A 25,157-nucleotide genomic window follows, 5' to 3' on the forward strand; every position below is an offset into this window, starting at 1 on the left:
AGCTTACTCTCTACTTGCAAAGCTTTAATTAGAAAGCAAATGAAGTGTCTTAACCTGCTCTTTTTTCTGTTTACTTTTTCTTCTTCTGTGGGTTATACCAATAAAATGAACAACCTGACCCTGTGTGAATGAATAGGAAGGTCTTAAGCAGAAGGTAAAGCAGCCTTGGTTATTTCCATTGTCTAAACTAAATGAAATTCAAAACTGAACAAGCAGAATACAAAGGAAGCCCATGTTGAGTAGGGGTTCGGTTCCTCTCTGGCAGTAAAGGATTCACCCACATATTCGATCAATAAACTCACTCAGGATACCAGGTTATATTAATGCCCTGATAAAGGAAATTTCTAAACAATGCTCAGCTTTGAACAAGTTCCTACATCTTGACAAAGTAACATGAGCAATTAAGCCAATGTAAGGATAGATTCTGTTTTTAAACTTAATATTAATGATCCTTTGGAAAAAATGTAAGGACCCTTTGAAATAGATTCAATGAGCTGACTAGCTCCAGTCTACCATTTTCTTTTTTATTCCAGTGGATAGTGAGTGGGAAAAGAGAGACTAGCCAACCCCCACCATTAGTCTTAGCCAGAAATGATTTGTAGCAGAGAATATAATCACTAATGAAAGAAACTGGAATAAATCAACACATTTCCCATTTACATACTTGATGAGTCATTAATGGCACAAGGGAAAAGACTAACAGGCACTAGAAATCCCAGGAGCCTTCATCTATAGTGGGTTGACTTTTAAGCTCTCCACGCTTCAGAAATAAATTACATAATTTCTCTTTATAAATAATGAACTCGAATTTGCTTTTCCCTACTACATCCTTCCATGCAGAATATTAAAAAGCTTGTGAATATGTCACCTTTTTTTACTAAGGTGAAATAATGGAAATTTGATTAAGTCATGAGCTTAGGTTGGAGTTGAGACTATAAAGAAGAGAGGATCAGCTTCTAAAATTTCTGGCCAAGGCATGGCTCCCTTTGCAAGAATATAGAAATGAAATATAATATAAAGGTAGACTATTGAAAAACAGCTGCAAAAGAAAATTTGCTTGCCAATAACAATGGACTAATGTGTAATTAAGTCCCTAGTTAATGTATGAAGAATTTTAAAAAATTAAGTATGGGTCCACAGATGTTGTACCCACTAAAATGGCTAAAATCTTAACAATTAAAGAAGTAGTGGAAATTATAAAGATTATCTTAAATCACCTGACTAGTAAATGCTAGATTATTATTACTACTACAGAGGGAATGATGTGAGAGCAATAGGGGAAAAAGGCAATTTAATGGCAATGACATAAAGGTGTTTTTGTAAAATATAGCAGTGAAACAGGTGTTAAACCAAAATGTTTTTTTCTAAGTATTTGGAAGAAACTATAATATTATCAGTTTAATAGGACTCTTTTATTCCCTATCTGTATTGATCAGGAGTCTTTCTGGTAATTTGGGAATGAACTTGGGATTCTTAGGCAGGTAAGTGAACTCTTTCCAGCTGTGCCAATCACCATTCCTAGTGGAAGAACATGGCTAGTGTCTCTCCAGAAACCCATATTCTCTAGTCCTCACGAATAACATCTGCTGAAAAAGTTCAGGCAGTCTCACAAATGTGCCTCCCTCACTTCTCTGGCACTGATCCCCACCCTCTTACCTGGGCTAGTTCTGTCCCATGCTTATTTGGGTGGTATTATGCTTGGTTCCTCTTCCAATAATTTTCTGCCACTGTATTCTGTATTACTAGTTGGGCTCTCCTAGAATTTTCCCTGTGCAAAAAGTAGGTCCCTCCTTCTTTCTTTCTCTTTATCTCTAAAATATTGGCATGTAAACCTTTCTGCTTTTATCCTGTAGGACAGATTGACAAGTGAGAGGACGGCTAAAAGATACAACTGTTGGGCAAGATAAGGCTAGTGAATGGATTTGGCTTTTCCACTTCACGGTCACCAAACTGTGTAATTTAAGATTCTAAATGTGGATTCTAATCTGTTCCCCCAGTTTTGGGGGAAACTGACTAAAATCACTGACAAAACAAGTTTAGGTTTTTAAGGGTTTATTGGAAAATAGAAAGAAAAAGATTGAGAAACAGAATTCCAACAGCCTGGCATTCCTATCTTTCCTCAAATTTCCTGTGAAGTCCTCTGCCGCCCCCACCACCACCAAGTCAGGAATCCAAAAAACGCAAGAGCTCTCCGTGCAGGCTCCCTTTCCTCCTTCCTGTCTCCTCCCAGAAAATAGGAGGCTCCTCAAGTTGATTGGCTGGTAACCTTGATAGACAGCACCCATGAGCAAACATCATTTCCTGACACCAAGGAAAAGCCACAATGCCTCTGAAGCATTTTCCTCATGATGGAGCTTTCCCACAGAAAGTCTCCAGTATCATCATTCCAATCATTACAGCTCAGAGATCTTCCCTTAACAGAATTCTCTTTGTACCAAAACAGGTAACTTATAGGATTAGTGAGCTGTTTAGAGCACTGAGTGGTTAAATGATTTGCCCAGTATGTATCAGAGGGGAGCCTTAAAACCAGGTCTTCTTGGCTTCAAAGCCATCTCTTTCTACTGGGTCGTATTGCCTTTCATGAAGGCAAAATACCAATAAAAATAATTTCCATTTACAATTCTTTTTTTTTTTTTTTGGTGAGGCAATTGGGGTTACATGACTTGCCCAGGGTCACATAGCTAGTACATGTCAAGTGTCTAAGGCCGAATTTGAACTCAGGTCCTCCTGAATCCAGAGACAGTGCTCTATCCACTGCACCGCCCAGCTGCCCCCATTTACAGTTCTTTAGATAGTTGATATAGGAGAATGAAGGTCTAAGAGTAAACTGGATAGGAAAATGACACTGAGTCAAGGTGTTAGAAGAATAATCAAGAACATGCCCTATGTGGGCAAAAAAAACCCTCAACACAGGTTGTACATAACACATTGGAAGGACAAGGTCATACAATCAGGTAAAGAACATTGAGGTAACTTGGAGTTGATCAGAAAAAATCTGCTTTGTAGATAACCCTTAAAAACTGAATTGTTAACAGTAACTGTAACCATGGTTTACTCTGAATGGAGGTAATCTCAGGTGCTATAAGTTGGAATCAATTTAATTTCTATATCTTTTTGTGATGGTTCTAACTGAGGGGTGGGTGATTTCTCCCAACCCTGTATTTTGATAGTAACCAAGGCAGTAGCCCTCTTGAAGTATCATTTCTAGATCCTGTTCTCAGGTCTACAGGCTATTTCAATAGGCTTTGTCATTAGGAGGAGAATATGCTATACCACTTCAGGGCAATATAATTATAGCTCATTAGTTCTTTCAGATGTAGCAGGGAAGAATGGGGGCTTGAAAATGGAAAATTTCAACCACTAGGGCTTCTTATTCTGGTGGAGATATTTTGTAATAAAAAAAAAAGGTAGTTTGGTATTGGGGATAAAGAGCTGACCTCAGAGATAGGCAGATCTGGGTTCAAGTTCTGCCTTTGATACATACTAGCTATATAAGCTCATATCAGTCACTTTTTTTTTTTTTTTGCAGGGCAATGAGAGTTAAGTGACTTGCCCAGGGTCACACAGCTAGTAAGTGTAACTGTCTGAGGCCAGATTTGAACTCAGGTCTTCCTGAATCCAGGGCCAATGCTTTATCCACTATGCCACCCAGCTGGCCCCAGTCACTTAAACTTCTTAATGACTAGGTCACTTTCTAATACTAAAAATTACAGAGAAGGTGAGGACTTAACATTGACATAAAGACTTTCTTCAACAGGGTGTTTCCTATATCAATAGCATAGTGGTGACATTCTTTATCTTTATCCTTTTGGAATAAAATGGCTACTAACTCGTCATTAGGTAGTGATGGGGAAAAAGTCTTCCCACATTCTTCAATCTAGCCAAACTGGCCTAATGTCTATTCTTACTCAATATACTCTCTGTCCCATCTCCATGCTATTGGTCTGCCAGTCACTTATGCCGAGAATGTTCTCCCTCCTTACCTCTGCCTCACAGAGTTTCTCTGTTCCCTTAAGGAGGAGCTCAGACCCCAAATTCTGCATGAAACCTTTCTCAATGCCCCCAACTGCAAGTGCCCTCACTCCCAAATTGCCTTGTATTGAACTATTTTGTTTATTTTTCTACTTGGTAGCTATATTTATGATAAATAAGTCTTAAATAAAGTATTTGTCTCCCTTATTAGTATGCAATCTTTTTGTGAGTAGGAATTGTTTCATTCATTTTATTTGCATCCCTACAGTTTAAGGTGGTGCCTGCCACATAGTAGATGCCTAATAAAGACTCATTGATTGATAGTTTAGAAGTCCTAAAATTGTATGGGAGGAAATAAACTGTACTATCGTTTTTTTTTTCATTTTTTATTTTCTTTTGTGGGGCAATGAGGGTTAAGTGACTTGCCCAGGGTCACACAGCTAGGAAGTATCAAGTGTCTGAAGCCAGATTTGAACTCAGGTCCTCCTGAATCCAGGGCCAGTGCTTTATCCACTGTGCCACCTAGCTGCCCCTGTACTGTAGTTTTTATTGCACAGACCTTGTATGGGTAAAGTGTTTTGTAATATTAATGTGCTATATAATTGCAAAATGATGCTGACCTATTCACTCTTGGTCTAGATAAATGATGTCATGTTGAATCAGTATTTCTTTTTTTTTCCTCTAAAACTTCACAAATATTGTCCCACTTCATCTACTACCTCCTTGGTACTTGGCCAGAAATGAGTGGTTTAGGTGAAGAGTTTCACCATCCAGTAAAGCTTTTATTTTGTTGTATTGTGTTTTGTTTTTTGACATTAAAAAGCAAATCACAGCTATGTCATTATTGACTTGTAGTCTAATTTCCTTTAGTTTTTAGTAGTGGCTATAAAAGAAAAATGGAATAAATTTATTCTTCTGGGTCTGAGGGTCTACATAACTTAAATCATCATCAAACCTCTTACTATTTCACCAAGATTTATGACATATTCTATACAAATATTCAAATATCTGCATGACAAGCAAAAAATTGCTAATAGAAATCGCCTGAGTTTTAAATCCTTATTATGTGATTTAATCACCTACCACTGTATATATAGAAAGATGTTTTGTTATTTTCTTTAATTTAAGGGTATATTCATATCCATATCCATATCTATATCCATAGCTATTGAAATCAGACTTCTGATAGAAATTTTTGCCTTCAGTCATATTCAAGTATCTCCTATTACATTGGATCCAGTGTGAAATTTATGATCCTTGACTCTCTTCTAATATTTAATTTTGCCTAATCAGTAATTCTTTAACTTTTACACTTTAGACAGGTTTTTTCATTACTAGAATTCTATCACACCACCACCGTACTGACAGACTAACTACCCTCAATTAACTCAACTCATATCAAATCAATAATGCATTTTCCAATCTAATTAAAGGCATAAAATTCGTCTCAATATTAACATAAATTTGCACATTTATCATTTTGATGAGCAAAGGAGAATAAACCTTACATCACTCATAGGTTTTTAATTAGAACCTAAAATTCAATTGTGAAAAATATTCGTTTGTAACATCAATTCATCTGTGCAATTCCCCCACCCCCATCTTGATTGTTCTTATCTTACCATTAACAAACAACTTCCCCTATCATTGCTATCTTGCCTAATTTTTAATTAAACCCTCCTATTGGTTTCCTTTGCATTATGTATCAGATCTCATAAAGGAAACATGATGAAGTTGTCCCATTGATTACTGTTCAGTTTGGATTCTCTGGCTCAGTACCTAATCTACACTAAAATCAGAGAAATCATTGGAAGCTATTATCATTGAATTTGACCAAGTGTATGGCCACAGGTTTAGTATGAATTTGGGATTAATGGATGCAAGTAAGTAGCACTCTATCACATCAATGAACTTTATTCTCTTGCCTTATTTCCCTTTTTATACTAGTCTATTTTTTTCTAGCCATGTATAAGGTTGCCCTTTGCCCCAAAAGATGTGAGAATTGCATCAATATGCCAATAAATGTCAGCTAATAATAGTAGCATAAACTTAAAGCAAGAATACTATGAAGAATACTGTTGAGCAAATGGAAATCATCATGAGGCATGAGTTGTGAATGATGGTTTGAAGATAAAAGGTGAGAAGCAGAGAAAGGGAAATTCTAGGTTGAAGGAAAGGCATAATAACAGGTCAGGTACAATCTAGAAATTTATACATGAGGGCCAGGAATGGTAGAGCCTATATCAGGCAGAAGGGTTATATCCCAAAATAAAGGTACAATGTCAGCGTGTGCCACTCTCTGCAGCTAAAAGTAAAAAAAAAAAAAAAAACTAACCCAATGTGCTGTATATGATTAGCTGTCTTCAGGAACATCCCAGAAATAACCTGCTGCATGATTAGGACACTGCTAACTATTTAGATGAAAGAGCAGTCACCCTAAAAATGACTAACATAAAATAAGCTGTAATCTTAGACACTGAATATGTCATTGGTCTATACAGCAATGACAAATTAGAAAAAAAAAGGCTAGGGGGCAGCTAGGTGGCACAGTGGATAGAGCACCAGCCCTGGATTCAGGAGGACCTGAGTTCAAATCCGGCCTCAGACACTTGACACTTACTAGCTGTGTGACCCTGGGCAAGTCACTTAACCCCAATTGCCTCAGCAAGAAAAAGAAAAAAGAAAAAAGAAAAAAAGGCTAGTTGGAAAGTGAAAATTTGTCATTGGAGTCCCAGTACTGACCAGGGGGAGCAAACTAATTCATTGGGATAACATAATTTAATAGAAGAATCTCTTAAGAACATCCAAATATACTAGTTTTTAACCATATACAGAGTTTCCCCTATATTCAGCCCTGGAGACCACTTCATTACGAGATTTCTTGCAGGAGAGTCATTCATTCAACAATGTATAAGACACTATTGCTATGAGTAACTTAAAAACAATTGACTGGCAGAGCTCCTTTCTCCTTGTGGAACATACACCACTCTATATTTATTCATAAACATACAATATTACACAAAACTATACCAGAACAAAGAATATAGCAAAAGGAATGAGGAAGTATAGAAAGGATAATCAGATTGTAAGAAAAGTAGAAATTATAACTTCACCAGATCAAATTAAACATGAAAGAAAATGGAGGGTTACCTTTTACAACAACTGAGATAATATCACTACATATATAAAAAACTTTGCATCGATTTTCTAATTTTCATCTGTTTTCACCTTCAGTAACAAGAGTTTTGGCAAAATTCACTGCCATTTTTTCACAGCATCTCTTGAGCCTATTACCTTTGTCTTTGTTGCTATAGCTAAAAGCTCAGCTCAGGTCCAGGTCTTCTTTCACCTGGATATTCATTCTTTTAACAAAATTTATTGTAATTACCTCCCTGTTCTATATTAGGAGAAAATAAAATTTGTTCTGGGTAGCTGTAATGGATAAGGTTTGATAAATAAGAGAGATCAGTTGAAGTAGAGCCTTCAAATATTTAACATTAAAAGCAACTGGCAAAAAGATGCACATAGGGGCAGCTAGGTGGCCCAGTGGATAGAGCACTGGTCCTGGAGTCAGGAGTACCTGAGTTCAAATCTGGCCTCAGACACTTACTGGCTGTGTGACCCTGGGCAAGTCACTTAACCCCAACTGCCTCTCTCTCTCTCTCTCTCTCTCTCTCTCTCTCTCTCTCTCTCTCTCTCTCACACACACACACACACACACACACACACACACACACACACACATACACACACAGATGCACATATACTTGGATTATAGTGTTGAGCAATGGAAATTAACAATGACTCCTTTGGAGTCATCTTGGACTGATCCTTCCCTTTTATTCCCCATACACAGTTTGTCACTAAGTTCTTGTCCATTCCTTCCTCTTTTCTACTGCCACTAGTAGAGTTGATCTTATTCTTGGATTATTTCAGTATATGCTGACTTCTTGATTCTAATTCATTATGCGTATTACTGTTGCTCTAATATTTCTTAATAGACTATTTCCATCATCCTTCCCCCATTCAAAAACCTTTACTGATTTCCTAATTCCAATCACTTAAATTCCAAACCATTCTGCTTAGCTTTCCAGAGAGTCCTACTTAATTGGGACCCATTTCATCTACTACTATTCTCTCCATATAGAGGCTAATCTCAGTGTTCCACGTTCACATATTGCCTCCTATAAGCATTTTCTTGTGTTGTTGTTGTTGTTTTGGGGGGGAGAATGCCCTCTTTACCTGCTCCTGCCTATCCACATGCTCATCCTTCAGAATCTAACTCAAGAACCACATCCTTGATGAAACTTTCCTAACTATTCCAACCTTTGGAGATTTTTTTTGGGGGGGGGTGGCTGGGCAATGAGGGTTAAATGACTTGCCCAGGGTCACACAGCTAGTAAGTGTTAAGTGTCTGAGGCTGGATTTGAAATCAGGTACTACTGAATCCAGGGCTGGTGCTTTATCCACTGTGCCACCTAGCTGCCCCTTGGAGATTTTTTTTTAATACTCTGAACTCATACAGAATTAATAGTCTATACTCTTTAGTATGTAACAAAATATAGTCTTCTATTATTTGTTCTCTAAGACTATAATTTGGATAGAAAGTGCCAGTCTACATTGGTAGAGAGACTTGCCTCATCTGGAAGTTACTTATACCATTGAAATCATAGGCCCCTTTTCTAATTTTAATTTTTACTGTTCTCTGACATATGCCATCTTTCCTCAATAAGACTTTATGTTCTTTAAGAGCAGACACCATGCTTTATCCTCCTACATCTTAGATAGTATATTACTGAATTCATCATAAACAATCAATACCTTTTTCTTTAAGGATCGATTGTTTTTTAATTAATAAAGGCTTCTTTGCTGTGAGAGCAATGTTATATTTGGGTGTGAAGAAGTGCGGCTAAATAAAGTAAATGTGAGAATAATGTAATGAGTCATTAATCAACTTTAAAAGCTTGAACATCTTCTGAAAACCTTGGTGTGCCAAGGAAAGCTGTTCTATCCCTGCAGTTCTTGATGAGGTCGAAGATGCATTTGATAACTTTTTAGCACAATATCACTAATTGGACAAGCTTACAAGTTATGAGTGGCTCTCCTTTCATTATTGTTCCAGGAAGACTGGGATGCCAAGGTTGAAAAGAATTTCAGGAGCTGGGTTTCAATGTATCAAAGTCACTTAACTTCTAGAGCACGGTAGTTGTTTGTATGACTTTGTTGAATCACCCACAGTCCTTGGCTTGAGAGGATTTTTATAGGTATGGATGGATAATGAATCTGGTTACCATAATAATTATAAACAGTCTGGAGATATTCAGATATGGCCTGCTTGGTTAAGAAAAATTGAAAAACTATGAGTCAGATTCAAGAGAATATAATGAGCTGGAATATGATTGAGATGAAACATTTGAGAAAATTTGATGAAAGGTGAAGGTACCATGGGTTGAAGAAAAAAGGTAACTGAAAAAAAGATAATCAGTTCTTTCAAGGTTACTGTACTTGGGCACTATGGTTAGGATGGATATCATTTCTACTGAGAAGTCTATAATGTAAAACACTAAGTCCACTCAATATTATAGTTTGGTGTGGTGTGTCAGAATGACCTGAAAAAGCATTTGTTATATTAAATCTATTTATTCTTGGAAATGGTTACAATGATTTAGGCATCATTAATCTCTGCAGGTAGCCATTGGAGTCATACTTGACTTTTATTTCTTCTTTAACTGGGCAATAAACTGTTGATCAGAGATGATTCTCAGAAACACATCTCCTAATTTAACTTTCAACTAAATGAAATAATTCAATTTCAACTTGGAAAGTGGAGTGTTCCAGAGATCTTTGTTTGATCCTGAACATCTTTATCAGTGATTTGGATGAAGGTATTCAATTCCATGTTTACAAAAAACAGCAGGTAACACAAAACTTGAAAGAGCTAACACTGGAAGACAGTCAGAATCCAAGAAAATGCCAGAATATTAGAACACAGAGCCAAATTTAATAGGACTGAATAGTGTCAGAGTTAGTCTTACATGCAAATTCAAAAACTAATTATCTTAAGTATGATGTGGGAGAGGAGCAGCTAGACAAGAGCTCACCTGAAAATGATCTGCCAGCTCAAGATGAATAAATAGTGTAATAGAGCAGCCTAAACAGTTAGGGTACCCTTAGGTTGAACTAGGAGAAGAGTATGCAAGGCTAGAGAAATGATAGTTCTGTTGTACTCTGATCACATTTGTTTTGGAATATTGTGTTCAGTTCTGGGTGCAACATTTGAGTGAGGATATTTTCAAGCTGGAGAGCAGCCAGAGGAAGACAGCAAAGATGTTTAAAGGCCTCAACATAATGCCATGACATAATTACTTGATGGATGTAGAGATATGTAGCCCGAACCTGCTATCCTATATTTCTAACTGTTTAGCCAATATCCTAGAACAATTAGTCTACAGCCATCACCTCCATTTCCTCTTAACTTCTTCACCCTCTGTTGTCTGGCTTCCAACCTCATCACTCAATTAAAACTACTCTCTGAATTTCTCAGTGATCTCTTCATTGCCAAATCCAATGACCTTTTCTCTATCCTCATCCTTCTTGAAATTTTCTAGTATTTTAACACTACTGATTTCCATCTCTTTCTGGATATTTTCTCTTCTCTGGGTTTTCATGACATTGTTCTCTTAGTTCTCTTTTGACCTGTTTGACCCCTCCTTCTTTGCTTCATTTTCTGGATCATGATCCATATCTATGAGTGTACCCCTAGGCTCTATCCTGGGCCCATTTTGTTCTTTCTTTATACTCAGTTGGTGACCTCATTTAGCTCCCTGAGTTTAATATTTCCTCTCTGTAGATGTTTCCCAAATCTATATATACAACCATAGTCTCTCTTCCTGAGTTCTAGTCCCACATCACCAACTGACTATTAGACAAATTTGATGCTCTAGTGGGCATCTCAATGTCAGCATATTCCAAACAGAACTCATTATTTCCCCCCAGCTCCACCCAAGACTCATGCCAGCACTTCTTCTGAACTTCTCTATTTCTGTTTCAGATACCATCCTGCTTTCAGTTATATAGGTCCTCAAACTTTGTGTCATCCTTGATTCCTTAGTCTCTCACTCCACAATTACGAACAGTTGCCAAATGTCATTTCTACCTCCGCAATATCTCTCGAATCTGTCTCCTCTCTACTCGTGCAACTACCACCCTAATCCAGACCCTCATCATATCTCACCTCATCTACTACAATAGCCTCTAAATTCATCTCCCCACCTCAAGCTTCTCCATTACTCGATCCAGCCTTCAGGCAGCTGCCAAATTGACTTTCCTAAATTACAGATCTGACCAGGGAATTGTACTTGTCAAAAAACTCCAATGGCTCTTTATTTGCTCTAAAATCAAATATCACTTCTATTTGATATTTGCATATAGATGGTTAGATCTATATCTACATAGATTTAGATCTAGCTATATCTATATATCCCCCAAAGACATGGACATGTATTAGAAAGATTTTCTAAAGAAGTTTAATCAATATAAATTGAGTACCATAGTGGGATCACCTCAAAAGCAATTAGTTGACCCTCTCTCCAAGTAGAAAGATAGGGCAGTCAAGGGCAACACGCATTTAGAATGTCATTCCATTTGTAAACTCTTATTCTGGAGGAGTGGGGAGAATTATTAGAAGTGTAACCTAATAGAATAAACTCTTGGTGAAATAAATAAGATAAAAAGAAGGCTTGGTGAGTGATTCAGCAAAATCATTTAAAAAGTATTCAAGGATGAAACTGGAAGGATGGAAAAAGAGTTATTTTAATATTTGATATTTTTAATCATTTGATATTTTAATATTTGCTTGAATATTTGACAGTTGTATCCCAATATAATTAGTGTTTCTTAATAACCCTATTTCTATCTCCTACATTTATAAAGGGATATATAAGCTTCACCACAATGCCACAGGAGCTCATGACTCACAAAATATTAGGGACCTTTACAGTAGAGGGTCAGCCATGGTCAGTTAGGAAGCTCTGCATGCAAGTTTTCCCTCCTATCTATACTTTTCACTCCTTCAGGCCACTCTCTAATTTTTTTTTTAATGAATGAATGACCCATCTAGATAAATGCAAGGAGTTTCTATATAGGAAGTTCCCTAAATCGATGAAACATAGGTCCAGATTCCACTTAAAAATCCAGGGTAATTTACACTTTTCCAGAGGATGGCTCTTTCAAGAAGGCCAAGAAAAGATTGACTACTATGAGAACTAATAAAGGAGTGACTGGGTGAATTCTGACTCCTGAAAACTTAGTAGCAGAAGAGTGTGAAAATACTATCGAAATACTGGGGCTTTATCCACTGAAAACCCCTGAGATTAGACAGGCCAGACAGAGCCAAAGTTGTTATCTTAATTTAAGATGACAAACCTACTATTTTGTAATTAGAAGCATTTCCCTTACTTCTACCAGATATTACTTGGTGTCTTTATATTCAATGAATGAATTCACTTGTTTTATTATGACAAATGACTTTTTTATACTGGATGTGGTATTTCCCTTGTGGGTTCTCAGTTTTCTAATCCTAACAATGTTGGCTAAAACCACTGTATCTGTTATGAAATGAAAACATGAGAGTTATAACTAGTGGTCAATATATTACAGAGGACTGCAATGTAAGGTTGGAGCCAGATGCATAATTTCCTGTTTGGCAGAAACTTGAGAGGCTTGGACAGAGCAGTTAATTACTGTGGACACCTTTTAAATGTTCCTTTGACTTTTTGCAAACAAGAGTCACTCAGACCAGCTCTGGGTTACTGCTACAACTGAATCAATTCACATGAGAAGACATAACACAGTGAGAATTTTTTTTATAATCCTCTTTCAACATGGGAAGTGGGACAAATATTTGAGGTGGGAAATTAAGCAAATGATCTCAAATAGTTCAAAGATGTTGGAATTCAAGACTCTGTATTGGCACAGTATTATCAAAACACTGGTTAGATAAAGGAATATAAATTGAAAACGTGGTCAGTGCTACCTTTTATTATACTTATAGGAAGAAGAAGCAGCAGATAATTTGGAATCTGGATTATCCTTTGTCCAGAGGATGGATTGCTATTGATGTCAAAGAATGCATTCAATGATTTTCTTTGCCTTTGTACAGAGAAAGGAAACTACAATAAAAGGATTTGGACTCTAAGAAGACAATGCCAGATAGGCATCTTGGATTAAGAACTCGACTAGACTGAAGGGAACCTAAATGAATAGGCAACATGAGTTAGCTAGGCCAGACCCATCCAAAAAGATCAGTTAGACAGGGATGGAAAAGGTAAGTGGTCCAAAATCCAGGGAGGCAGTCAGGACTAAGACTCAACGTTAAGAAACTGAGAAACAAAATGCCAAGGCCCCATGTAGAATCTAGGAAACAATACATCAGGCATGGTAACATGATGGATCTCAATAGTGCTGCCTTTGGAGTCAGAATATGGGGTTCGAATCCCATCTCTGACACTAACTGTGTGACCTTAAGTATGAGACTTCAATTTCCTTATCTATAAAATGTTCAGGTTGGACTAGCTGGCCTCTGACCTTTGCAAGAAGTCTGAGTAACAGATGTAAGTACCAGTAGTAAAAATGGTATTTGTTAGTGAGCCCACCACCTTCTGAGATACCAGCTGGAAAAAAATAGGTACACCTAGTCGGAGAAGGGAAGTGAACAGATAGAGACTTAGGGAGGTCCTAACAGGAATCTTAACCCACACAGATACACAATGCCTTTATAGAATGGCACTCAATGGATGCATGGTACAGGGCATGCTACCTTTCAAGGGAAACAAGGACTGGGACAGCTTGAAGAACCTGTCTGGAGCACAGGTTGAGGTAAAAGGGGCAATCATTGCAATATGATCTCAATTTGATTTTGTTTCTGCCTTCACTATCACCATCTCAATAAAAAACCCTTTATGATATATTTCTACTTTATATATAATTTAGTGCCAAAATTCTCCAGTCAATTTCATGACAAATCTCAATTACACCTGTAATCACTAATTCAGTAGTAGGTTGGGGAAGCTGCTTTCATTACTGTCCTTGTTCTAAAATGCTAATTCATCATTTACTTTCCTGCTGTTCCAGTAATAAAGCTATTCTCTAAGTAATAGGACAAAATAAGATGAAATCCAATATAATTGTAAAAATTGTAAAGGTATGTAACATATACCCTAAATGTGCATATGTATATACATACTTGCAAATATTTCTAATTCACTTTTAACCACAATGCAGTATCATAAGGAAGTCCTGTATAAACAAAGCTATTATTTTTAAAAGCTGGAAGGAACATCCATTCTCTCATCTCTATGTGTTTAGGAACACCTGAAACTATGTTAATTTGAACTCTTCCTAAAGAATTTAAGGCTGATATTTACTGGTGTAACCTTCAATGATTTCTGAATGACCACTATTCATCTTGTTACAACATCTCTGCTGATTGATTATCATAGGCTGATAGGTATGACATCATTTTTTATTTGTTAATGCTGGGGGAGGGGGTGGAGGGAGGAGGACTGATCCTTTCCTGTGCTGCAGCAAAACCTTGGCTGGAGATGTAAAGACCAGTAAACAGTGTCAAAGCCTGAAGTACTATTTGGGGAGCTTTCAGAAAGCAAGATCCATGCTGCATCTTGGCTTCAGTCCTTCAGCCGATTAAAAAGAAAGGAAAAAGAAAATCCTCACTATTCTTAACTGATAAAAAGAAGTGAGCTTTTTGCTCCTTTTGATACTATCGACTATCACCTTCTTCCGAAAATATTAATGGCAAAATAGTTGAGTCCATATATTAAAAATGAAACAAAAGAAAGCAAAATTTAAACACTATTGGCCAACCAAAATCCTCTTAGGGTTGCAAAAGCAGGCAGAGGGCATAAGGTGAACTGAGGGTGAATTAGTAATCAACTTAGCTATTGCCAATAAGATATTGATTAAAAAAGCCAAGATGTAGAACCCTTCATTCTTGCACGTTCCATCCGTGCAAACAACCATTACTTGATTATTCAGCAGCCATTAGTTCAGGTAAATCATAATTCAACAGCGGTTTATGAAAAGCTTGGCACCAGAGTTCAACATCATCATGGGGATACGGCAGGCATTAATTCTTGCCAATTACAGTAGAAAATGGATCAAGGAAGTTGACGCCATTGAAAGATGATGTTGTACTAGCAACTCTACTGTTTTTGTATTTACCACCCAGAAACAATGCTCCTCAGCATTTGGGGTTCTTATCGATGACATCTTAGCCAGATTATCCATCCAGCATAAAATTTATCTGTCTTTGCAATTCACTCAAGTACTCCATAGTCTAGTGTTTTTTACTGCAATTATCTGAATTAAATCGGAAGATTTGGGTTGGGGGGGGGTGGACTGGGATCACAAAAAACTAGCTTCCTTTCAGGCATTTGTACCACATCCAGATTTTAATTAGGTGGGGAAAATTACCAAAAGGATGTATCTTATAAAAGCACCAAACTTTTCTTTTCCAAATGAAAATGTGAATTATAGGGCAGTGCTATGCCTTGGTTTGTTGCTTTTCAAATGCTTAGGAGGAAAAATAAGCCCTAATTATTTTTTCCAACCTGAGACATGGTGAAATTGGATTTAATTTTTGAGAAAAGAGATCAGATGGTTTATAGGCTACCTGGGAGGACTAGTTTGCCAGCTTTTGTTCAATATTTTAATTAATATTTTCTATCTTTCGAAACCCACTATAATTCTCCATTTATTCCCCAGAGCACAGAAACCTTTGTCCAAAGATCTGAAGCTCTTCAAAAGACAAGGTACACCTTCTGTTTATTTTCTATACTACACGGTGCTTGGGATAGTGATAGACAGTGATAGAAGGCACTCAGCAAACGTTTGCCAAATGAAGTAATGAATGGGTCTATGAATATATAGCACTGAGAAAAAATAAGCAAATGTAATATGGGAGCTGTATTCAGATGCTTGAAATATTATTTATACACATGAATACATATACATAAACACTACCAGTGGGGTTTTCAAGCCAAAAAGATGAATAACTACCCTTAGTTAAAATGTTCCTGACAACAATCCATCGATTTTTTGGCCACAGAAACATCTCAGGGGCAAAAACCAAACATACCAGCCAAGCATGAAAAAGACATTATTGATCTGATTCTCAGCAAGGCAGAATGCTATTCATCCTGATAAGCAGATAGATCATAAACATCAGAGGTGCTTGTGAAAATGCAAAAATAGCCTTAAAGAATTAAAATAAAAACAATCCTTATATTACTGCTTTCTCCAACGTACCTTACATACCCAGAAGTGAATAAGAAGTTGGAAACCAATATTATCTACATTGGGCTTTAGGTAAAAAGGGACAAAAAGAATGGAGTCCCCTGCTGTTATAACAATTCTGCAAGGCTGGTTTTTCATGCAGCAAAGAGCATATGAAATAAGAATGAATCACATTCATTCCATACCCATAGAATCAAATCTTTGAACAAAGATGCCTTATGAAAAAACCCCCAAATTTTAAAGTGGCAGTGAAGGGGTTAAGAAGGTTTTATTTGCAAACCCCATACTGAGTCATCCCTGGGCTTTCAGATTCACTCTCTATCATTCATTCTACCTGAGAAAGGCAAGCCAGTGAATTTAACCCATTAAAATTCATATAGCATTCTATTTTCTCTCTCTCTCTCTCTCTCTCTCTCTCTCTCTCTCTCTCTCTCTTTTCTAACATGCAAGTAATGTTTATGATTTTCAACAATGAGAAAGAACAGAGGAGAATTTTCTCAATGCTTTCTCAATCCTTCAAAACTAATAAAGAGATTAAAAAATGTGTCAGAGAGACAGATGACTCAGTTGATTCTATATGCACTCAATAATCAAACAGCCTCAGATAACATGTAGAGATGATAGGAGATCAGATAAGGTAGAATATCATCAAATTTAGTCTAAATCTGAAATCTAAGAAAACAGAGAATGATTCAAATGAAAACATGCAGATGGCTCTGAGAATGGACCCTGTGCTTCCCCCATCCTTAAACACATCAAAAAGAAAATAACATGTGGTACCTTTTAATTTTCTGAATGAGTAGTTTCCAATCAATGTTTCCTGTATTAATGACAACAGGCTGTAGAACCTATAAAAATAAAATGAAAAAAGAGAAAAATATATAGATATATACAGAAAGATATTTTCTGAAATTGTAAATTAATCAGCTTACAAATAAGGAAATGCATTCTTCCCGGTCATAAAATCAAGCTATGCCTTGAATTCATCAGTATTGCTGTAATGCAGTACTAAATTTCCAGAAGGCTCAATCCTTGCATCTTACAGAATTTTCTTCGGAATACCTTTAAATCAGACAAAGTGGATCCTTTGAAAGAAAATCATTACCGGCGCATATGCAGCAAGACCCCCAAATCCTATTCTTCAAGTACTGCTGCAAAATCATTCTTCTCGAATGTTATTATCCATTGGTTTGCCATCTACCTCTGGACAGACGCAGTCTGCAAGCCGCCAGCTTGTGTCTATGTGTCGGGAAAATGAAAACTGCAAATTAGAAAAAGTCCCTGCAGTGGCGAAAAGGAAAATAAGGCGAGTGGGAGAGGGAGAGAGAGCTCAGTAGCCACAGAATTTTCGAGAATGATGACAAGCCACCTAGCTCCGCCATCATTCACTCACAATAGGATGCTGCGCTGCTGGCAGATTTAGCAGTTTGTCAAGGGGCTTCTGGTATCAAATGCCTGACAGGCATTTTAATTGCATCCAACCAAGTGTGTCCCCAGGAGTCAGTCCTATAATCCCATGAATGTCATCATCTGGTCGCCTTTGTGCTAGTGCCAGATACACACACACACACACACACACACACACACACACACAGAGAGGCTTATAGCATACACAGACAGTACAGGAACCTTAGTATTTGCTTAGGTTTCAAATACTGGATCTGATTAAAAGGAAGTTTCTGGGGACTTTAGTCTGCATTGAGGACAATAGGGATTTTTTTTATGTTTGGTATTTTGGTCACTGAGTTTGAAAGAACATATCCAAAATTCATTGAAGAATTTTTCTTACCTATAGCTCAAAGCTAATCAATTGACTATAAATTATTATATTGAGAGAGATGCCTGCCTGTTTTTTTTAATTGAGAATTCTAGCTCCTTGTGACTATTTACTATTTATAAAGCAAATATTTTCCTTTTGAGAGAGAATATAGCAGAGGAATGGGGACTAAGGTTGAATCATGATTTAGTGGTAATGACTTTCACATATTTCCAAATTTATTCGGTTTGCACATTAAAGCAAAGAGGAGATGATTGCCTTTGGTACTCAGGGGCTCTTCCCATTCCCAAAGCTCCAAATAGGGAGAAGGATCTCTGGCATAATCAGTTTCCCCACCATCCCAGCAACTGAAATTAACAGTTGCACATTCCCATTTTAAATTGTCCTTCAGGGAGGTTAAATGAGAGGGAAATTCCCCATGTTTCCTTTGAAAGGAAATGGACAAGAAATTTGGTAAATAAAATAAGTCTCTAAACCATATATATAATATTGTATCATCTAACCAATATCAATCCAATGTATATCAAAGGAATTGTGTTGTAAATGAAAAAAGAAAGAGAGAAAGAAAGAGAGAAAGAAAGAAAGAAAGAAAGAAAGAAAGAAAGAAAGAAAGAAAGAAAGAAAGAAAAAAGAAAGAAAGAAAAGGGAGGAGGAGATTGCTGAGAGAGCTATTTGTGGTAAGTATCACTATGGTTACCAGCAATGAAAAGTAGAAAGAAAAAAAAATAAGGGGTGGGGGTGAGGATAGAGGGAACTTGGAATAGTCAGATCATCAAAGTGGCTTGAGTACAAAAGAGGAAATTTGGAGATAGAAAAAAGAGGAATGATTTTCATGCATCAATTTTCTTCCTTTCTTGAAATAGGTGCCTCTCTGCCCTTTTATCCCTACTGTACATCAGACTACATTGGAGGGAATTAGATCTCTCTCCTAAACAACCTTCACTCCTCACCTTTTCTCACCAGCAAATTTTGCCTTCACCTATCTCATTTCAAATTAACGACACAGTGTATTAAATCATTCTTGCAGCAGAACCCTTTGATGATCAGCAAGTTATAGAACTTTAGACCTAGAAGGGTCCTCAGAAGTCATTTGGTGAAACTCTCTCATACAAATGACTATCTTAAATGACATAGCCAGTAGAACGTTGATGAGGAAAAAGGTCTCCTGATTCTTTGGTCCAGTGTTCTATCCATCATATTAAGCTGCTGCTATGCCCTTATTCTTCTCTTATCCCCTTTGCATGCTAAACCAATTTGAGGAATATTCTTTGTTTTGTAAATTTCTCTTTTACTTTCAGTCTATATCCTAATTTATGTCTAGTATTTGTTCAGGACTCCATTTAAGGTCAGTAAAAGTCAGGTTAATTAGATCAAATCTTATTCCCTTCAACTCTCCTGTTTCTATTCTGATAGTCATGCACGACTGACCTTTTGTGAACTAATCTTGTAGAGCTTCAACTAAATCGTCATCTTGTAGGCACTTTGACTACCCATGACATCATTATTTTTTGCTAAGATGCAATTCCAGAATTAGATTTATAGCTAGGTCCTTAAAGGTTCCTTTCTGGTATTCACCATGTGAGCCTGCCTCTGGTGACTCAAATAAATGGAACCAAGGAATTCACATTAGATTTAGCTAGAAAAGTGATCATTTACCTCACTGATTTGTTATTTCACTCACATAACCACTTGGTCACATACTATTTGTGAAGGCTTTTTGAACCACAACCAGTAGTTAAGACCTGAAAGATGAGCTTCAAGTTTTACACATTTGAGTGTCTTCCCCAAACCTCTTCTCAAATAAGATACTTTGTGAAATTAGTTTATACACAGGTTGATCAGCCCTGCTTTTAAAAATTCTTTCTAAACACTCAAAATTGTCACTGTCTTTCAAGTATGGGTTCAATCAATCATACTCTTTAGACTGGAATCATTGTTATGTTTCATAGGGACTTTCAGATCTAGTGAAAAGGCAGTGAAAGAGCTTCCCCAAGCATGTACAACATTCATTAATGTTACAAAAACAATGTCTGGCAAAGCATGATCTCTGTGGCTATAGGCCTCTCAGTTTTTTTGTTTTTTGTTTTTTTTTGTGTGTGTGTGTGGGTCAATGGGGGTTAAGTGACTTGCCCAGGTTCACACAGCTAGTAAGCGTCAAGTGTCTGAGGCCGGATTTGAACTCAGGTACTCCTGAATCCAGGGCCGGTACTTTATCCACTGCACCACCTAGCTGCCCCTAGGCCTCTCAGTTTTTCTTGGCTTATTTTTGTCACTAAGGATTACTTCTTCAAACTAGATTTTTGGGCAAAACTATGTCTTAAGTACCATTCATTTTTGTGCTCAGAGATATGATACAAATAGGTATCTACTCTTACAACCAAGACTGAATTGTCCAAAGGTCCCCTGTAGCAAACTAAGGGGCTAAAAGAATGAGTAAAGCTTCAAAAAATGCCTTTCTTCCTCCAAAGTAATTCAATGGGAACTTCTGGTTCAATAATTAGGAGTATGGCTGTACAATTTTATTTGATTTCATTCGTTCCATCTATTGTTCACTAGATCTGCCTGTACTAACTCTTCTGAGGATTGGCAGGAGAAACTCCACTTGCAATTCTAGAACAAGGGCAGTTCTTTCCTTTTAAGACTCCAGCTATCTCTGTGAGGCATGCTATTGGCTTGGAAAGGCCATGCTATTAATTTAACAATAAACATCCACCACTGGAAATAAGCACTGTGAGCAGTATATAGTAAAATACAATCTCTATATTTAAAGAATTTAAAGATACAAGGCAGAGATATACAAAAGATGAAAGTTTCCCAACTCAGATTTGTACCTCATAGGATCCTGTGGCAAGTAGGTAGATTGGAAATGTAGGAAATGGCCTGAGGTATAGAATCAAGTGAAGGAAGGCACGTTTCTATCTACAGTCATATATGCGAGACCTTTAAGCACTGAGCCATCTACTCATGACCTTCCATTCTACTCCTACCCTGCAATACTCTATGTAATGGAAATACCACTTGACTTGGATTTAGAGTATTTAAATTTATCAAATAGCCTTCTTTTACCAGTGAGGAAACTGAGGCTCCGAAAAGGTAAATTATTTTGTCCAACATCACAAGGAAATAGAAAGTCAAGCTGGGCTTTGAACTCAAGTCATCTGAACTACAACTTCACTGCTCTTCTCACACTAGGTTGCCTCTCATTATATGCTTCTTATAGAGTAAGAACTGGTTTTGCTTCCTTTGTATCCCCAATATGTATTGACTTGATTTGGCTACTTAGAGAGAGAGCTCTGGGTCAAGACCAATCTGTACAATTCAATCACTGGTCCACAGTTGATTTGTGTTAAGCCAAACACATTTATTTCACAAACTTTAAATAATTTAACATAATTATATGAGTCCCCCAACACATATCAAAAGTAATTTTCACTCCTGTGTCTTCCTTTTCCTATTGAATAATTCCTCTCAGAACCTCCAATTTAAGGAAGCCCAAGCCAAAGATTTCTTCATCCCTTTCTCTGCTGAATTGCCAAGTCATAGCCATAGTTCTTTGCCATGATATAGAAGCCTCTTTACCCTGGAAGCTCATTTCACACCTGGACTACTTCACATATTGCTCCTCAGGCCTCACCTTCTGATTGGTTGATTCCTCTCAGATTCTCTAATTTAAGGAAGAGGCTCAAGCCAAAGAGGTCTTCATCACTCTCCGATACCAAATTGATGACTCATTTCTCTACCAAGCCATTGCACATACTCCTCCCTTTCCCATCCACCCTTTCAGCTTCTTTTTATGTATTGTCTTTCCCCAATAATACATAAGCTTCTTGAGGGCAGGGAATATCTTTGTGCTTTTATTTGTATTCCTAGCTCTTAGCACATAGAAAATACTTAATAAATGCATATTGACAGAATGAATGACACTGAAAATTTAGCAGTCTAAACCTACATGAGTTGACTCCAGCATATCCTTAGTTTCAAGTCTCTTTACCATCTTGGTTGTTCTCCTCAATCGCATCTAACTTGTCAATATCCAACCTAAAACATATTGTCCATAACTGAATATAACATTCAGAAATATGCAACCTGAGGTTGAGTTAACTGTTGGAGTGACATTTCATATCACTAATTTATAAAGAGTGTGCCTTATGCTAAATGCCCTAATAAGTCTTTCCTCCAAGATTTAAGCCCCCACTTTAGGCTTATACAGTTGAATTTTCAAACCTAAACATAGTCCTGTACATTTATTCCTATTAGATTTCATCCTATTAGACTCAGCCCATCATTTCACTCTGTCAAAATCTTTTTGGAATCTAATTCTGTCATCCAACATATTAGCTAGTTTTTCTAGCTTCATGTCAGCTGAACTTTTAAGAAAAATGCCATCTATGATTTCATTTCAGACATTGGCAAACATGTCAAGTAGACATAGGACACAGTCTTGTGGCACAATACTAGATCAGTTCCTTTTGAATCTAGTCATTCAACAAGTTGAAGTTGCATGGAGATTTAGAGAGAACCCATTAGAGTGCTGGGCTTAGAGTAAAAACATCCAGAATTCAAATTATGGCCTCTGACTATCACAAAGGGACCATAGTCAAGTCAGTTAACTATACACAACCAGAGGCAACTCTTTAAAACACATCTACATAAATATGATGCCAATGAAGTGACAAATTCTTGACATATTGAGCATGAATATGTATGTATTTAACAATAATCAAGCATATACATATATAGGTCTTCATATTCTCTTTTTGAGTTTCACACAAAAAAGATTTAATTATGTGCATGTACTTTAAAATGTTGATAACTAAAATAAGATAATTAGAGTAAAATAGACTGGCAACAGTGTGCAGAGACAAATAGTGTGCTATTTTCTGATCCCTGAGGACAAGTTGGTTCTTCTCTTCTTCCAATCCTTTTCACTTATACCTTAATTCAATTCAGCAGCCATTTCTTCTTCTTCTTCTTCTTCTTCTTCTTCTTCTGCAGGGCAAGGAGGGTTAAGTGACTTACCCAGGGTCACACAGCCAGTAAGTGTCAAGTGTCTGAGGCCGGATTTGAACTTTAGTCTTCCTGAATCCAGGGTCTGTGATTTACCCACTTTGCCACCAGCTGCCCCTCAGCAGCCATTTCTTAAGCATCTATTATGTTCAGGCATAATGGTTGAGCTCCATTCCTTTGCAGAATCTAAGGGATCCTCATTCTACATATTCCTTTAGTCTTCAACATTTTGTTTCACTACTGATGGCTTTTCATACTCTTTTTTGAAACATGAAATAGATATTCTTTACCTTGGGGAAAATTTGTATTCCATTGCTCTTTCTAGCTGCACTCTTATTTGTCAGCACTACTCTAATGAAAAACAAAATCAAGATAACCTATGGCTTCTTTATTGCTGAATGCAATGCCAGTATTGTGGCTTCATATCTCCTTAATCTTTTAGCTACATGGGACACTGGATTTTTCCTAAAGCTCACCTTTTTACTTCTACAACACTAAAATATTGTGGTTCTCCTTCAACACCTCTGTCTCTGGTCCTTTAATAATTCTCCATCCCTTGAAGAGTTCATTCATGACCTTGGCTTCTACTGTTACTTATTTGCCAATGATTTCAAAATCTATATGTCCAGTCCTGGCCTTTCTTCCAAGTTCCATGTCTATTATGTGCTCTTTCTTAGATATTTTAACTGTTAGAGGGTGACTAGGGATAGGGGTAGGGGGAAAAGACAGTTAATGGAGTAAGAATGGTTTACATCATTTTGTTTGAGGTAGTCCTACTGTTATGTCAAACGTATTCGCAAAACTGCATTTTTATCATTTGTCCCCAAACTCATCTTTTTTCCCAATTTTACTGAATGACACCACCATTCTCTCAATTTCTAAGGTATAAAACCTTGGCATTTTCCTTATCTTTCAGTCCCTCTATCTTATTATATCCTTCTCTCTAGTTAAGATTACTTCATAAACATGCTAGATAAACTCTGACTTTGTTCATTTAATCCTACTATATTATTATATAAGTTGGGTTTTTTTGGTTTTTTGGTTTTTTTGCGGGGCAATAGGGGTTAAGTGACTTGCCCAGGGTCACACAGCTAGTTAAGTGTCAAGTGTCTGAGGCCGGATTTGAACTCAGGTACTCCTGAATCCAGGGCCGGTGCTTCATCCACTGCGCCACCTAGCCGCCCCCCATGATATAAGTTTTAAATCAAGAAAACAAACATTTCATAAGGGGCAATGATCAGCTTAAAGTCCCTATCTCTACACAGCCATTTGAATTGGATTGTTATACATTTTTAGAATGACAGTAACATATAAAATGTATTTAAAACAATAGATATAATTGATTACTTCTCATAGAATCATATGATCATTAATCTAGAACTGTAAGAGACCTTGAAGGTCATCTAGTTCAAAGCTCTCAGTGTATAGATTAGGAAACTGAAGTCTAGGTAGGTCAAGTGACCAGTCTAAGGTCAGACATGTAGTAATGCAGTATTTAAAGTCAGGTTTTCTGTTTCTAAGGCAAGTCTTTTTTTTTTCCTTCTGTGCTGTACTACATTAATAGTAAGAGTCAAATGATGAAGCTACAATTTTCATAAGAGAAAGAGAGAAGGTTCGAAGAAGTTGTGGAGATAAAGTGATGCGTCCAGTTTTTGACATGGGAATTTGAGTTGGCAGTAGGATATCCCAGTCAACATATTTACAAGTGACAGTTAGCAGTACTGGACTAAAACTCTCTGAAAAAGTTGGGTGAAGATACAGATATGGAAAGAGGTCACTGAAAGCCACATGAGGTTGTCATAGGGGACTCTGCAGAGAGAGAAGAGGTGAGAGTCAAGGACAATCCCTTAAGGTATATTCATATTTATAGGGAAAAGGATGAAGAAACATCAAATGAATGGCCAATACTCTAGGAAGAGTCCCATGACCATGTAGCATTGTGGAATCTAAGCGATGAGATGGTGTCAAGAAAGGGAGAGAACTTAAAAATAGCTGAAGTTTATATATCACTATAGCATTTGAGAAGTACCTTACATAAATTATTTTCTTCTACCTTGCAAAAGCTCTGTGATATAGGCATTAAAACCAG

The 25,157-nt window shown here is 37.0% G+C and overlaps 1 protein-coding gene across 33 annotated transcripts in view; it reads right to left on the bottom strand.

The window, feature by feature from the left end:
* Window positions 1–25,157, bottom strand: part of MAP2 (microtubule associated protein 2) — a 374,226-nt gene that overhangs the window by 168,338 nt on the left and 180,731 nt on the right. For 31 of the 33 annotated variants that reach the window (XM_043992416.1, XM_043992415.1, XM_043992401.1 and 28 more), the window contains exon 4: window positions 17,065–17,132. The gene's annotated coding sequence lies outside the window, so the exon portion shown is untranslated. Of the gene's footprint in view, window positions 1–17,064; window positions 17,133–17,346; window positions 17,795–25,157 lie in introns of those variants that run through there. The other 2 variants (XM_043992388.1, XM_043992389.1) reach the window with 2 other exon arrangements.

The sequence above is a fragment of the Dromiciops gliroides genome, chromosome 3, assembly GCF_019393635.1.
Source record: "Dromiciops gliroides isolate mDroGli1 chromosome 3, mDroGli1.pri, whole genome shotgun sequence".
Classification (NCBI taxonomy): Eukaryota; Metazoa; Chordata; class Mammalia; order Microbiotheria; family Microbiotheriidae; genus Dromiciops; species Dromiciops gliroides.